This window comes from Callorhinus ursinus, unplaced genomic scaffold, assembly GCF_003265705.2.
Source record: "Callorhinus ursinus isolate GAN/ISIS: 27379988/994484 unplaced genomic scaffold, GSC_fseal_2.0 scaffold24, whole genome shotgun sequence".
Taxonomy (NCBI): Eukaryota; Metazoa; Chordata; class Mammalia; order Carnivora; family Otariidae; genus Callorhinus; species Callorhinus ursinus.
Window position 1 is genome coordinate 19,135,443 of NW_027397086.1, and position 13,483 is coordinate 19,148,925.

A 13,483-nucleotide genomic window follows, 5' to 3' on the forward strand; every position below is an offset into this window, starting at 1 on the left:
GTTTGGAAAAAGGTCTGGGCTGGGACTGGAGATTTGCATGTCATGACTATCTGAGAGTGGATGAGATCACTCAAGGATAATGTGCAGAGTATGAAAATATGAGGCCAAAAGAGGAATATGCATCAGAAAAGCTTTTAAATGGTGGAAAGAGAGGGCAGAGCCTACAAGTCTAAAAAGAGAAAGCAGATGACCACAGGATGAGCAGTTTCTGTTACCTACTGACATTAATGGCAAATACTTACCAAATAAAGTTGAGCATGATAGTCTTTACAAAAATGGTGTTCTTTTCTTCACAACCTCATAATGAACACTTTGAAGTAGAATGTTCTAGCTAATTTCATGTTTAGCATGAAACCAAGATGAATGAAAAGGAAATCAAGGTATGCAAGTATAGAGCATAGAATATTGTTCAGTTTATAATCCAGGTAGCAAGTTCTTGAGGAAAGCCAAAGCTAATAAGGAAGCCAAGTGGCAATGTTGGAGCTATGCCGTGGAAATGACAGTTCTGGTCAGAATGGTATATTGAAGGGCTATCAGCTCCTAGTTTACCTTGTCCAGAGTTCACATTAAAATATTGACGAAAGGGGCACTTGGGTGGCTCAGTTGTTAAGCGTCTGCCTTTGGCTCAGGTCGTGATCCCAGGGTCCTGGGATTAAGCCCTGCATCAGGCTCCGTGCTTGGCCCTCTCCCACTCCCCCTGCTTGTGTTCCCTCTCTTGCTGTCTCGCTCTCTGTCAAATCAATAAATAAAATCTTTAAAAAATATATTGATGAAAGCCCGGAGATAATGACAATCCAAAACAACAGACAGTGAAGATGAATATTAACAGACCGTTGTTAGAATCTGGAAGAAATTTTCAGTAATTCCTGGGCCAACGAAGGTGGATTTATTTAAAAAAAATGATTAGTGTTCTATACAGTTTTCACTTTGTGAAAGGAGATGCTCCTGCCACACAATAGTCTGTGGGACCACTGGAGTTACTGGAAACCTCAACTTCTTCATTAGTAAACCTTACTTACTAGGATTTGTTTGGATTAAAGGAGCTAATGCAGACTAATTGCTTATCAGAGAGCTTGGTACAAAGGAATTAATAAATAAATAGTAGTTCTTAAATGGATCTTCTCCCAAGTTGCCAAAAATTATTGATTAAAAACAGGAAAGAATGACCATTCAAAATAAAAAATGCTGACAGTACAGGTTGACAGCCTATTGTCAGAATCTGGAAGGAAGTTTCACTGATCACTAGCTTGAATGAAACTCCGTTTATGAAACAAGTGGTTTTTTTCTTGTTCTTCACCTCATGAAATGAAGCTATTTGTTATCATTATCACCAACATCTAGAACTTACTCTATGCCAAGGGCTGTGTGAAGTGTATGATTCACTTGGGCTCTAGGCATCCTCATCCATCAGCCATGGTCAGGGCATCTCATTCTATGGAATCACATGCAAATCATGAATTTTTCTGGAGAGAGGATCTATAGCCTTCATAAACTTCTTGAAGCATTGTGTGCCCTCCTCCTGCCCCCGTAGACTAAGAAACAGTGTCAAGTAGAACCTTCTCATTTTACAGAGAGCCCAGATGGGCTGTCACCCATCAGGTCTTGTTTACTTGTATTGATCACCCAGAGCCTCTATACCGTCAAACATGAGCTCTCAGATTGGTGAGAATAACCCTAATTTGCAAGAGAGAAATATACATATTACTGATTTTATTTTTTCAAAAATCTGCTAAATATCTTACTCCTGCTTTTGAAAGATGGCCTTGTCACATTCTTTATCATTTTCTGATAGTTCTCTTTCTTGCCATTTTTATATCTGCCCCTTCCTCTAAAATCTAGAATCTTGAGTCTAAAAGGTTCAGTTATTACACTACAGCGCCATTTTATTTGGTTATTTGCTTATTTTCTCAGAATTTGGAAGTCTCACATTCAGATGTTTCCAAAAAATCCAGCATTTCCTAAAACTGAAGCCGTTGCTTTAAAATGTGTATGAGGACACAAAAGGAACCAAATGTTCTCTCTCCACCCTATTATAAGACCTTCACTATCCAAAAAATAGAAAGCCCTTAACAAAACTCAGGAATTGATTTGTCACTTACGTAAAAATGGATAAACACTTGCAGAGTAGGAGTGTAAAAATTGTTAAGCCTGCTAACTTCAAGCCTAGAAAATAAAAAATATGAAGTGGTTAGCAGAAACAGAATTATAAAATTGTAATATTAGGACTCTTGTGAAAATGGTCCCCAAATAATTACTTATGAGCCCGGTGGTTCCAATTTTTACTGTATAGGCACTGATTTTTAAAAACGACCACAAGACTTACATTTTTAAAAAAGAATTATTTATTTACTTAGAGAGAGAGAAAGAGAGAGAGAGTGGCAGAGGGAGAGAATCTTCAAGCAGACTCCCCACTGAGCATGGAGCCTGACTCCGGGTTCGATCCCACCACCCACGAGATCATGACCTGAGCCAAAACCAAGAGTTGGACACTCAACCAACTGAGCCACCCAGGAGCCACAGTTACAGAATGTATTCTTATGTAACTGAGGAGCTTCCCCAACTCATAAATGCCCATTTTCCTATGGACCCCTACAGGATGTCTATTTTTGGCCACTCCATGGGAGGCCATGAAACTCTGATTTGTGCTTTGAAGAATCCTGGAAAGTACAAATCTATGTCAGCATTTGCTCCAATTTGCAATCCAGTGCTCTGTCTTTTGGACAAAAAAGCCTTTAGTGGATATTTGGGGACAGATCAAAATAAATGGAAGGCTTAGTTGCTACCCATGTTGTGAAGTCCTATCCAGGTGCTCAGCTAGACATAATAATTGATCAAGGAAAAGATAACCAGTTCCTTCCAGATGGACAGTCATTATTTGGTAACTTCATAGCTGCCTACACAGAAAAGAAAGTTAATGTTTTTAGGTTACAAGAGGGTTATGATTATAGCTACGGCCTCACTGCCACTTTTATTATTGATCACATTAGACATCATGCAAAATACCCAAATGCATGAAAAACTTCAGATAAGAGAATTTCTTCAGGACTATAAAAAAATGTAATAAACAAAAATGCAGGGGAAAAGGATTTTAAAACATTGGATTTCATAGTGCTAAACATGAATCATCCATAGTTGAATCACTTTCTGAATAAACATATAAAATGTGAAAATAATTTTGAATTTCTCATTCTATGACATTAAACATTTTTTCATAATTTCTCAATGATCATGAAATTTTTCTCATATATCCGTGTAATGATATTGAAATTACAGTTGAAAACTTACTTCAGAATGTACTAAATTTTTTTCTCACTATGTCACAAAATCGTATTTATTTCATGAATGCCCTACTCTAGTTAGTTAACTTCCTGTGTGCTGATCTTTTGCTGTATAAAGTATGGTCTGCGGATCAGCATTAGTATCTCCGAAAGCTTATTAGAAATGCGGAATCTACTCCAGTCCCACACCAACTGAAGTAAACCTACCTTTTAACAGAATCCTCTGCACCTGAAGGTGATTCATATGCGCATGAAAGCAGTGGTTCTCACGGTATGACCTCCAGAACAACAACTTCAGCTGGGAATTTGTTAGGAATGGAAATCCTCAGGCCCCATCTAAACCTACTGAATCAGCAGCTCTAGCAATCTGTGTTTTATCAAACTCCTGCTGATTGTGCTCATGATAAGTTGGCTGCACGATAACGTCATTCTGTTGCACAATAGAATCACCTGGGGAACTTTGGGAAAAAAATCCTGATACCCAGGTTGCAACTCATCAAGTCAAATCAGTTAAATCAGTCTTTGTGGCTGAGACCCAAGTTTTTAAAAAAATTCCTCAGGCATTTGGGGCTCCTGGATAGCTTAGTCAGTTGAGTGTCTGACTCTTAGGTTAGGCTGAGGTCATGATCTCATGGGTTGTGAGATCAAGCCCTGCATGGGGCTCCTCATTCAGCAGGCAGTCAGCTTGAGAGTCTCTCTCTCTGCCCCTCCCCCTCCCTGTGTGCACATTCTCTCTCTAAAATTAAACCTTTTTTAAAAGCATTTTTAAAATTCCTCAGGCATTCAAATTTGAAAATCCATGTTTTAAAGGACAATGACTATACAAATTCATTTTTGATTAAACTGCTGTAGTTCTCAGAATAACCATGAATTGTTTGATGAAATATATTCTAGCAGAAAATAATTGGCATTTTGATTTATCTGTTGCAGAAGAGTTTTTTTTTAATTCTTCATTCACTCTGCACTCTGTGTTTTTCTTCACTTGACCTACTATAAACCCTCTGGTGGCATTGGTGCCACAAATATGGAAAACATTTCCAAGTGAAAATCAAGCCCTGAATTTAATACTCCTAGGGATTTAGAAAGGGAAACAAGAGAACAAAAGAGGGAAATACCTGTTTAAATAAGGGGTAGAGCATAAAGAAGTAATTATGTGTAAGAGGGATGGTAGGCAGTGCCTGCTAGCTGTTGAAAGACAGAAAAGAGGGAGCAGGAATTGTATTTTCTTAGAGAAAAATTTGGTTATCAAAAATTTGGTAACTAAAACCAAGATTTTGGTTACCAAAAAAAAAAAGGACAAGGGCTTAGCTCAGAGAGGTGCTGGTGCCAGCATTCAGGTGTTTCTGCAAAGTTGGGGATGACTTCAATGAGAAACTAGTAGTAGTGAACATGTAACTAAGAGAAGTCTCATTTGGAGGACACCATAAAGACCATGTCCTCCTGGTCTTAAATCATAGGGAAGATCCTGGATGGCAGTCAGAATTCCCAGGGAATGTGGGAGAGGAATGAAGCCCAGTTCTAGTGGTTTAAAGAAATTCATATTAATTATGGGGGCGGCTTTTGGGAAATTCAAACATTGTAACTTTTTGGCTCCATTAGTGAATCTATTACAAACTCCATTGCTCTTGTGTTCTCTCAAAATATTGCCAGGAATGTAACTCGTCATACCTGTCAAGGTAGTGGCAAATGCTGCTTGAGAATATTTATTTGTCCAGTATTAGTATTAGTTTGGGGATACAACTCCAAAATTATAAGAAATTGGTAAAAAGCGACTTAATCATTTTTCAGAGATGAGAATTATGCTTTTGGTATATATATTTTCCATCTTATTATAAACTCACACAAACTAACTGGAAAGTTGACAAGAGAGGAGGAGCCCTAGAAGTTAATCCATAAACCAGAATCTACAGGCATTAAGTGTTATAAATTGTAAGGAAGAGCTATAGCAGATGTCCTTTTAGTGTCCTAATCTTATCACAATTATTTGAGCAAGGAGCTTAGTTCCTCTGAGGACTCTGTTGGTTCTTCAAAGCAGGAAATAAAGCTCATGAGACAAGCCACATGCTAGTGATAACTGATTGATTTGGGGAGTAGTGTGGCTAGATGAAGAAAGGCCCTTGATTGAGGGCTTGGCCACGTACAGAGTAGCAGGCAAGTGCTTTAATCCTTCCTGAATGTGCACTAATAAAAAGTGCACACATTGCTGCTGAGGAAGTTTTGACAGCAGATAATAACAAGAGGGACTCAAGCTAATCAGACACTCTTCGGAAATTTTTCTGTAGAAGCCTGGGTTGTCTAAGTTTCTGAAGATTATATCAATTCTCCTCTCAACAAAAATAGTCATGGGGATGGGGGGAGGGATGGTGAAAGGATGAAATTAGAATTTTATAACAAAAAGGGAGACCAAAGAATCAATGGCCAAAATTTGGAACTAAACTTTGTTGGTAGCTGGAGGGTGGAGATGGGAAATCAGCCTGAGGCTAGAGAAATAGCACCTGGGAGTAGGCAGTTGTCCTGAATAAAGCCTAGAGAGTTTTCTGAGATGAATGCCTTCTGGTCACCAAAAATTTGGTTTGGAGTGACTTCTGGTAGTTCATAGTTTTCAAGAAATTGGTCCATCTCATTCATCTAAGTTGTTGAATTTATGTGTTTAGAGTTGTTTGTAGTATTCCCTTACTGTCCTTGTAGTATCTGTGGGATCTGTAGTGTTATCTCCCCTTTGATGTTGGTAATTTGCATATTTTTTCCTCCATGTTTTGTCTGGCTAGAGTTTTATTAGAGATCTACTTTTTAGTTTGATTGATTTTCTCTGTGATTTTTCTATTTTCCACTCCATTTATATCTGTTCATATATTTGGAGACTACACTCCCATAGTAATGCATGTATTTCCTTCCTTCTGCTTATTTTGGGTTTAATTTGTTCTTCACTAGTTTCATAATATGGGGTTAGATAACCAACCTGAAATTTTCTTTTTGTTAAATATAAGCATTTAATTTTACAAAGTTCTCTGTAAGAACTGCTTTAGCCACATTCCATACATTATGATATGTTGCATTTTCATTTTCTTTCAGTTAAAAATATTTTCTAATTTCTCTTGAGATTTCTTTTCTTGGCCCATGGGTTGTTTAACTTCTAAATGTCTTTGACTTTTCCAGATGTCTTTCTGTTATTGATTTCTAGTTTAATTCCATTTATAGTGAGCACATACTTTGTATGATTTCAATTCCTGTAAATTGATTAAGACTTTTAATGGCCTAGAATATGATCTATCTTGGTGACTATTCTATGAATATTTGAAAATAATGCATATCCTGCTATTGTTGGTTGAAGTGTTCTATAAATGGCAATTAGTGTTAAGTCTCCTTTATCCTCGCTGGTTTTTCCATTTGATTCTTCTATTGATTACTGACTATAGGTATCTCCAGCTATATTTGTTAATTTGGCTATTTTCTCTTTTAGATCTGTCAGTTTTTGCTTCATGTAGTTTGATGCCTGTTGTTAGGAGGTTATACATATTAAGGATTATTATGTCTTGGAGAATTCACCCCTTTATCAGTATTTAATAATTAATTTAATGTCTTTTGACATTGGCTTTTATCGATCTATGTTTATAAATAAAATAGATTTCCTGTAGTCAACATATAACTGAATCTGCTTTAAAATCTAATCTGCCAGTCTCTGTTTTTAATTGGAACATGTAGAAATGTAGAAGCCTTCCATCTACATAGGTCCCTTTATACTCCTTTCTTTATGTTATAGATTTAATATATATTCACATACTCACATTGAAAGCCTCACCAGACAATTTTATACTTTTTGCATTTCACAGTTATATTTAAAGGACTCAAAGGGAGAAAAGTAATCTGTTATATTTACCTTTATATTTATCATTTCTGTCACTCTTTATTTCTGTAGTTCCATGTTTCCCTCTGGTATCATTTTCTTCATCTTTAAAAGCTTCCTTTAATATTTCCTTTAGAACAGGTCTGCTAGTTCCTAGTTCTTCTAGTTTCCCATCACCTGAAAATGACTTTATTTGCCATCATTCCTGAAGAACATTTTTATTGGGTATAGAATTTGGGGTTGACAATTCCTTTTTTTTAGCACTTGGAAGTCATTATTTCACCATCTTTGGCCTCCATGGTTTTTGATGAGAAATCCACAGTCATTCCAATTGTTTCTCTGTGTGTTTTATATTATATTATATAATAATAATATATGTATTTTTTGTATTTTGGTAGTTTGATTATGGTATGTCTGGCTAAGCATGGGGTTTTGTTTTGTTTTTTGGTTTATCCTATGTAGGTTTCTCAGAACTTATAGAATCTGTAAATTTATGTCTTTCACAAAATTTAAGAAATGTCTATAATTTCTTTAAATATATATATTTTTGCATCAATCAATTTCTTCTCTATTTCTGAGACTCCAGTGACATGAATATTAGAACTTAGATATTGTCCCACAGGTAACTGTGACTTTGTTCTTTTTTTTTTAAATCTTTTTTTTGAGTGCCCTTCAGATTGGATCATTTTTATGTATCTATTTTCAAGTTCACTAAATATTTCTTCTGTATCCCCTTCTGCCATTGGACCCATTCAGTAATTTTTTTTAAATTTTCAGATAATATATTTTTTAGTTTTTAAATTTCTATCTGGTTCATTTTTACAGTTTCTCTGCTCAAAAATTCTACTTTTCTATGCATTTTAAGAATATTCACCTTTTTATGGAAGAAATGCCTCTTTGTAGGTGGAATGTTATCTCTGCATGCAACAGTAAAACTTAAGAAAAAAAAGAGAAAAGGGGAAAAAACAGTTTGAACACAAAAGCTCTGGGGAAGAAATGCTTCTGTGTAGGTGAAGTGTTATCTCTGCATGCAATAGTAAAACTTAAGGGAAAAAAAAGGAAAAAAGAAAAAAAAAACAGTTTGAACACAAAGGCTCTTTAGAAGAAATGCCTCTATGCAGGTGAAATGTTATCTCTGCATGCAATAGTAAAACTTAAGAAAAAAAGAAAAAAGAAAAAAAAACCAGTTTGAACACAAAGGCTCTATGGAAGAAATGCCTCTATGTAGGTGAAGTGTTATCTCTGCATGCAATAGTAAAAATTAAGAAAAAAAGAAGAAAAACAGTTTGAAGAGTATTCACTTTTACCATGGGTATAATAGGGAGCATGGGTATAATAACTGCTTTAACATCTTTGTCTGATAACAAATATCTAGGCCATCTTGGAGTTTGAATTTGTTGATTGTCTTCTCCCTTGAAAAGTGATCAGATTTTTCTTTTTCTTTAAATTTTGGTTATATCCTGAATATTTTGGATATTATATTGTGAGATTCTGGGTCCTTTTAAAATCCTTTGGAGATGCCAATCATTTTTATTTTATTTTATTTTAGCAGACAATCAATCCAGTTAGATTAAAACCACAAGTTCTGTCTCTATTTCTGTGGGTGGTGATTCTGGTGTGATTAATTTTCGAAGACTTTTCTGTGTTGCTTGGGTCTGCTGCATACATGAACTGTAGAGAGGTTAGTCAGGGCTATGGGTAGTGGTTTATATTGTAGCTCAGTTCTCAGAGCCATTCTTCTTTGTGTCTGTTCACTCACTTGTAGCTCATGAATGAGAACTTGTATCAGTGCATACATAGAATTAGGGAATCTTCCTCCAGCTGTCTACTCCCTGGAATTTCCCTGATACTTTCTGTCTCTTGTAGTACCTTTTCCTGACTCTCTGGCTAGAAAGCCAGAATTTCTTTTGGAGTTTTATTCCCCTACCCTGTGTATAGACTGTGCTATCAGAACTGCCCTCAGAATGAAGTAGCAAGAGAAAAGAGAGAGAGAAAAAAATAATGCTGATTCCCTCCATATGCTTTGGACCACAGGGGCCAAAGTGAGGGAAGCCATGTCTTTGTTCTTAGAGCCAAAGACATGAGCTTTCTCAATAAATTTTAGGTACTTAAATTGCTGCTGCCATGGCAAATTGCCCTAAGATTTGGTGGCTTTACATGACAAACATTTAGTATCTGACATTTCCTGTAGTTCAGGATTTTAGGTGTTGCTAAGCTGGGTTTTTTGGCTCAGAGCATCTCACAAGGTTGCAGTCATGATGCTGCCCAGGGCTGCAGTTATCTTAAGGCTTGACAGGGGAAGGGTCTGCTTCAGAACATACAGCTGTTGACATGCTTCATAACTGTTGACAGGCTGTGGGTCCTTGTTGGCTGTTGGCCAGAGACATGAGTTCCTTGCAATGTGGATCTCTCCATAGGGCATCTCATAACATGGCAGCTGGCTTTCCTCAGAGCAAGAGAGGGAGAGAGTGAAAGAGAGTGAACAAAATGAAAAACAGAGTCTTTTGAAACCTAATCTTGACAATGACATCCTAACACTTTTGCCATATTTTATTTGTTGGAAGTCATTAAGTCCAACCCACATCCAAAGGGAAAGAATTACAAAAGGGCAGGGATATCAGGAGGCAGGGGTTATTAGGGGCCATTTCAGAAGTTGCCTACCACACTTTCTTCAACTAATGCCTGGTATGCATGATTTTAAAGAGCATATTATATCTTCAGACCTTTTCCATATAGCATGGAAGAATATAAAATACTGGCGCATGTTTGGTTTACTTTCTTTCCTGGCAAACATAGATTCCATCTGGGTTCAATAGAAATTAAGGATGTTGAAAAATGCAAGACAGATCTAGAAAGAGCCAAGGATATGGGAAATAAATGTGGGTATGTTTGGTGCATCATTTTAATGCTAGAATCGTTTCCTAGTCTGAATATTGTTAGGCAAATGAAATATAAGAAACATCTGGCTAGAGGAAAACAAGGCACAGATTAACAGGATGAACAGAAGTTAGTGGAGTATGTTATTTCATTTTAAACTGTTCAAGTTTGCAAACATTGTAAGTCTAAGATCAAATCACATTCCATAAGGGATAAATTAAGCTACTGCAAATTGGTCCTTTATCAAGTAGTGAAATAAGAGAGAAGTTTCTATTTTTGTAGACTTTACATCAGCTTAAGACCCATTGAGTACATTAAAGCTCTTTGAAGGATTAGAATCCTTAGCTATGAGGCTGGCAAGTTGAAAAATAGGTAAGAGATCCTTAAAAGTTACAAATTTGCTTCTAATACTGAGTGACAGAGTGTATTTTCCAAAGAGGTCCATGATAATCATTTTCATTCCACATGATTTTCTACAATGTGATCTCACTGCTTCCCAATCAAGAGGTAGAGTGTATTTCTCTACCCCCTTGAATTTAGATAGGCTTGACCACTCGAGTATGGCAGAAGTGATGCCATGCTATCTCCAGTCATCACTCTTAATGGACCCAGTGGTTCTGCTTCCTGTCTGCTGAAGCTGTGAGCCACCATGTCAAAAGTCTGGGCTTTTCTTTTGGAAAGAGAACTACATGGAGATGCACTGAGTTTCAAACATGTGAGTGAAGAAGCCATCTTGGATGTCCTGGTCGGTTGAGTCTCTAGGTAACTCCAGCCACAGCCTCTGTGGAATTGGAATTCATCAGAACCAAATGAGACCCAGTCAACTGATCCCAATTAACTGACAGAATCATAAAAGATAATAATAATTGTTTTAAGTTATTAAGTTTTAGAGTGGTTTATACACAATTGATCATCAGAAACCACTATGTACTTAAAGCCAGAATTTGAAAAAACATTTTTATATTAGACATAGACATTTTGGGAGGTTTATAATATTAAATTCCTTAACCATAGGATACCACTGATATATATTTTATAATATCTATATTCTTGGTTCTCAAACTTGAAAGTTTCCTAGGAGTAATCTGAAACTTGTGCCTCTGTATGGAGGGCAGAGAGAGATCGTAGAAAGAGGTAGACCACGCCAGATTGATAGATGGCAGGTTTAATAAAGCAAGAGAATTTATATATGAGACTTGTTGGCTAAAAGATCAGTAGACCTCCATGCCCACCCACCAGAATGTTAAGAGTTTATTTAGAGGCCTTAACTGTGTTTAGTGACATATTCCATCCAGATGGTCTCAACAACACATTGCTCTCTCAAGCCTGCTTCCTTGAAAATGCTTCCCACTGGGGGAATGGTGGGCAGAAGATATATTCTGAGGACAGGGGAGATGATAGGCAGCCTCCAGTTGCTGGGTCGGGCTCAAAGTCAACCAGCAGTCACAGCCTCTATATGACTTCCTCCCAACACTATCTGGATGTGCATACAAAGATATATTCTGTAACTTAAAATATAACGAATGAAATAACCATCCATAACAATTGCTCTACCTTAAGATAAACATTATTATATTTTTATGTGTTTCCTTGCATTGTTCTTTTCTATGTATATTTTTTTCATTCACATTACACAAATGTGTTTCTTGCCTCCCTGCCTCCCAATTTAGTAGGATGTATTGAGCATTTTTAGAGCATTAAACTTTTTTGAAAACATAAACATAATAATTGTAAATTTTCTTTGTATGCATCAAATATGCTTTATCTAACCATTCTCATATTGTTTTAAGATTATTGCCAATATTCCCAACATGTCACTTTTGTAATTAGTACCATGAATCCCAGCCTTGCACATAAATGTGTGCTCATTTCTGATTATCTTCTTTGAGAGGATGCCTTGTTAAAGAATATGATTATTGTAATTTTTTAAAAAATCGTATTATTGAATCAGGCTGCCAAGGCTAACCGTGTATAACAGCCCCACTTTCATCAAACTTTAGGAATGGCAGATAGATTCCATCTGGAGTACCAGCATCGATTAATTAGTAGTGGTGACCTGGCACTCCTTTATGAGAAGGACTGTAAGACCACATGTGGGCCCAGCAGCGAAGAATGCTAAGATAAATTAGTGATGTTTCACTTCGATGAGGGATGGAAGAATAGAAACACATGTGCTTTGTGTCTGCTACTCAGCCTTAGCCAGTCTAGGGCTGAATATATATTCAGTAATTCTTGCCAACATGAAATGCAAAGAAAAAAGTTTCTTGTTTTTATTATAATGCCAAGTTCCACAATTAAAAATGTGGTTGAATGGTTTTTCATATGCTTGGTGTCCTTCTCTATTTATTCTTTTGTGAATTGCTTTTCCATTTTCCTTTGTCCATATTTTCAGTTGTCTTGCTAATGTAGAATTATAAGGGTGCTTTATATATAAGGATAACAAGATTTCTTCTGCCATTTTCCAGTCTGTCTTTTTCCTTCTAATTTGTTTAATGATATTTTATGATGAATGAAAGTGTTAATTGCTATGTGATCAAATTAATTAATGTTTCTCTTCGTGGTTTTGTCTTTTGTTTGCATGTTTAAAACATTCTTTCCTGCTCTAAAAGCTTATAAATGTTCATCTGCATATTCTTCTTATTTATGATTTAACTTATATTTATCTCTTAAGTCCATCAGAAATCTAATATCCTCCTAAGGCATATTGAATAGAGACAGCCTAAAAGAGGGGATAAAAAAGACTAAGTAAGGAAGTAGCAAGCAAACTGAAAATAGTGATATTGATAATAATAATATAATAATAGTAATAATTATAATAAAGCTGAGGAGCCATCCAGACATAGTAAAGTTCAAAGTAAATATGCTAAATGAGTAAAGGCTAATTTTATGTTGCTAAAGTTTGAAGTTACCTTGTTAATGAGTGTATCTTTATTCACAGAGAATATATAACTGTTCTGAACATTTATGCATAAAACTTAATATATCACAAAAATGTAAAGCAAAGCTAAAAATGTAAGCATAAATTGTCAAAAAATGACTGTACCAGAGTTTAACACACTTTCAGTCTTGAACAGATGGGATAGATTAAAGTGAATAAGGATATAGAGCACTTAGATAATGTGTACAGTAAAACTGATTTATAAGAGAAGAATTTATATCTTACAACTAAAAATGTCTCAAAACCTAATGACATATATTAGATCATAGAAGATTTCAATAAGAACAGACCTGTTCTATGGCCTCAATGAAGTAAACCTGGGAATTAATTTTAAAATAAGTTAACAAAATGTAAAAACACTTGGAGTTAAAATAATAACATAAAAATAAAATAAAATAAATCACCCACTTCAATAATTTCTGGGCCAAAGAGGAAATAAAAGTCCAATTATAGGGTGTTTAGAAAATAATCATGCACTACACGTAAGATTTAGCTAAAGCTAGACTCAATGGAAAATGATATTTCTAAGAGCTCTATTTAAAAAGC

The 13,483-nt window shown here is 35.8% G+C and overlaps 1 pseudogene; it reads left to right on the plus strand.

Annotated features, from left to right (window-relative positions):
• LOC112836695 (S-formylglutathione hydrolase-like) overlaps nucleotides 1-3,015 on the plus strand; it is a 38,160-nt pseudogene extending 35,145 nt beyond the window's left edge.
• The last annotated feature ends 10,468 nt before the right edge of the window (nucleotides 3,016-13,483 follow it).